The sequence below is a fragment of the Asparagus officinalis genome, chromosome 2, assembly GCF_001876935.1.
Source record: "Asparagus officinalis chromosome 2, Aspof.V1, whole genome shotgun sequence".
In the NCBI taxonomy this organism is placed as follows: domain Eukaryota; kingdom Viridiplantae; phylum Streptophyta; class Magnoliopsida; order Asparagales; family Asparagaceae; genus Asparagus; species Asparagus officinalis.
Window position 1 is genome coordinate 39,791,868 of NC_033795.1, and position 4,218 is coordinate 39,796,085.

Sequence of the window (4,218 nt, forward strand, 5' to 3'; positions counted from 1 at the left end):
ACATCACACCAACAAGTATGGCAACTATACTTCGATGGTGCTTTGAGGGCAGTTAATAGGGCAATAACCCCCGGATGTTCTACAGTCTCCTCCGGAGTTGGAGTTGTCTTAATTTCCCCGGGGAAGCATGTGATGCCTCGGGCTTATTCATTGACTAGTTCGTGCTCCAATAATGTAGCCGAGTACAACGCGCTTCTCATTGGACTCAGTTTCGCCAAGGAGCTGGGGGTCGAATATCTCGAAGCTTTTGGGGATTCTCAATTGATAGTCAACCAAGTCCGTGGAGAGTATGAAGTCAGGAACCAAGACCTGATCCCGTACCACCAGGAGGCCATCAAAATGGTAGATTCTTTTGAAGAATTCTTTATTGAATATATCCCTCGTCTCCAGAACGCTCATGTAAATGCACTGGCAGCACTAGCGGTATCACTTGCGCAGCCTCCCGAAACTGAACTATTAGTCACAGTAAGGACGTATCAACTCTGTATACCCATATACGATATGGATATTGAAGAGGAAGATGATAGAGACATAAGCGCCAAGGAGGTGAACTCAACTCGAATTGGGTCTGAGTCCCGAGATTGGCGTTTTCCCATCATTGACTACGTCCAGTATGGTATTTTGCCAGAGGATGTAAAAGAAAGAGAATCAATCCGCCGAAGAGCACCAAGATTCTTCTATAATACCGAGACCCATACGTTATACCGTAGAGGGTACGATGGTTTATTACTCCGATGCCTTTCGAACAAAGAAGCAGAAGAAGTTCTTAAGGAAGCACACGAAGGAGAATGTGGTGCGCATCAGCCCGGTCCCAAACTGTATGATCGCATTAGGAGAATGGGATATTTTTGGCCAACAATGGTTCGTGACGCAATCGAATACGCCCGAGAGTGTCATGCTTGTCAGGTACATGCAAATTATATGCACCAACCACCGGAGCGTTTACACACGTCAACCACATCTTGGCCGTTCGAGACATGGGGTATGGACATTGTCAGTCCTATTTTTCCCCCTTCAGTCAAAGGTGATCGATTCATTCTCGCAATCACGGATTACTTTTCAAAGTGGGCTGAAGCAATTCCGCTTAGAGAAGTGAAGACGAACAACGTCATCAATTTCATCAAGCATCATGTCATATACCGATACGGCGTGCCAAGACGGATCATTCATGACAACGGTCCACAGTTCATAAGCAACGCCTTCGTCAGGTTTTGTGACAAGTTCAAAATTGAAGATATTTCGTCAACAGCTTACTATCCCGCTGCGAATGGATTAGCTGAGGCGTTTAACAAGACGATCATTAAAATCCTGTCAAAGCTCGTGAAGACCAATAAATGAGACTGGGACGATAAACTCGGTGAAGCACTCTGGGCTTATCGCACCACCATACGCACACCTACAGGGGCCACCCCATATTCATTGGTATATGGATGTGAAGTTGTGCTACCATTGGAGATTCAAATCCCATCCCTTCGGATCGCTCTCACAACCGAGATGACGACAGAAGAACAACATCAAAAATGTCTCGAAGAACTCGAGAGGTTGGATGAAAAGCTCTTGGAAGCCCAACAACAAATTAAGTTTTATCAAGCCCGAATATCTAGGGCCTTTAACAAAAGAGTCCGACAGAGAAGCTTCAAGGAAGGAGATCTGGTCCTCGCTGCTCGCCAACCGATAATCCTCAACTCCAAGAAGAAAGGTAAATTTGAACCCAAATGGGAAGGACCGTTTGTGATAGACACAGTCTACTCAAACGGCGCATATCGCCTGATTACTCAAGAGGGCGCCAGGCAATTAATGCCAATAAATGGGAAGTTCCTGAAAAAGTACTATCCCTAGTACATTCAGGATAACCCATTTAGCGGGAAGTTCCTTGAAGAATATTACACTTAATATTCTAGAGGATAACCCAAAATCATTTTTACCACCAAAATCCCTCACTGATCAATTTTAATCGACAGTGAGTCCACTAAAAATGTCTTTCTGCCCCTATTGATTCTTTCCATGAACAAGAGGTCCACTCTCAGTTTAGAGTCCCCTTTCGATAAACGAAAGAACTCCTTTCTTTTCTCTTTGGTTAAGCCTTCTCATGGTTATAACCGAAGTTGAAACTTCATTTCGATAAACGAAAATCTCATCTTCCGACTAGATAACCAATCCTATAAAAGGTAAGTTTATCTAGATCTTCCAGATTCTCGGAGTGGAGATCCTACTTCTAGTTTCTTTTGCACTGGAAATAGAATATAAAATTCTTCCTTTCCAGAATCAAGGAATAGAATATAAAATTCTTCCTTCCTTATATTCGGGTTCGCCTTCACCCTAAAAGGAGACCGGGAAATAGAATATAAAATTCTTCCTTTCCCACACCAACCCTTTTCAATTTAGGATTCATCCTAGGAAGTTTATCCCGAATCCTAAGCAGGGATAAGTCTGCGCCTAACACGCGCTGCCGGTTTAGTCTTTTTCCGTAGAAAAAGACACCAGAGTTCGATTCTGGGGTATTCTATCCTGAAACCTAAGCAAGGATAAGTCTGCGCTTAACCCGCGCTGCCGGTTAGTTCTTAACCATTAAAAAGAACACCCGCCCACATATTCAACATTGTGGCAGGTTGTTATTAATAACACCAAAATCCATGCCTTACACGCATGGGGAATTTCATCTCGAATCCTAAGCAGGGATATGCCGACGCCTAACACGCGTTGCCGGTTTAGTCTTTCTCCGTAGAAAAAGACACCAGAGTTCGATTCTGGGGTATTTTATCCCAAAGCCTAAGTAGGGATAAGTCAGCGTCTAATACACGTGGCTGGGTAGCCTATGCCCTTAACAATGGCGAAGTCTACGTATTCAAAGTCGTAGCAGCGAGTCTAAGGGAGTTCATTCCGTTAGCACAACGTCACATGCGGAACGGATTTAGACAATCCGCATGCTAGCCCGATTCAAACGGTAGTCGGTAAAGGCTAATCAAACCCGTTGAAGGCTGGGGGTTAGCCAAAAATCCTAAAGTCAACACCTAACACGCGTCGCCGGGTAGCCTATTCCCGTAACAAATGGTAAAGCCTATGTATTCAACATCATAGCACAAAGTCTCAGAGAATTCACTCTCTTAGCACAACGTTACATGCGGAACGGATTTAGACAATCCGCATGCTAGCCCGACTCAAACGGTAGTCGGTAAAGGCTTATCAAACCCGTTGAAGGCTGAGGGTTTGCCAAAAATCCTAAAAGTATTATGGTCAATCATTTCAAACGGAATGAGGAATCATAATAAAGATAAAGATAAAAACCAGTTTCACTAAGAGAATCAAAAGTCAAAGTATACAGCAAACGAAATCATACATCAAGCCCGTGGCTAAAAATCTGCTGACTAAACTTAGACAGCTTCTTATCGTAAGCTTGCCTAAGCTCATCCTGCAACTCGGCTCTGATGGATTCTTCAGTCGTGGCTAAAGTCTTCACAGCGACCTTCTCTGTCTCGACCAGCTTCTGCTTCAAGGACTTCAACTCATCAGATAAAGCAGTGTGCGCCTGCTGATCCTGTATTTTCGTCATCTGAAGAATACTCAAAGTCTCCTCTTTCTCACGGAGTTCTCGTCGGAGCTGGTCTATCTGGATCTCACAAGAAGCAATGGAAGAATCAAGCTCATCGAATGAGGATGACCTAATAGCAAGGTTAGCCTCAACTCGATCTACCCGGTCCCGCTGCACCTGAATCTCGAGCTCAGCAAGAATCCTAGTATCGCGCCATGTCTGTAAGCGAGTATCCAACTCAGCAGTAATGAATGAAGAGGCGCCTACATCCCGGAGCTAACGAAACATTTGAAGCTCATGCTCTAGGCAGTCGAGGTCATCAACTATAGCCTTCGCAAGATCCGGGTATCCTGCATCCCTTATTGAATTTATTTTAAGATCAAGGAATGGCTTAAACTGGTGAAGGGAAAGTCCGTCGTGGAAGAGTTTACCAATCATAGCATTCACGAAGGAGAAGAAGGCGTGGACTTCTATGCAGATGACGATCCTCTCAGGGTCATTGTCAGATAACAACTCCTTCACAAGGACATGAAGCCGAGAAGAAAGTTCTACACAAGAAGGAGAAATTCGTCAAGAAAACCTTAATAAGGAAGTAAATGACATTTCTCAGTTGCTTAATATATACCTTCTGCCCCTTGGGTCACTGGGGGTAGTGGAGGTGTAACGGCTGGGGGGGGATCAACTGGGGG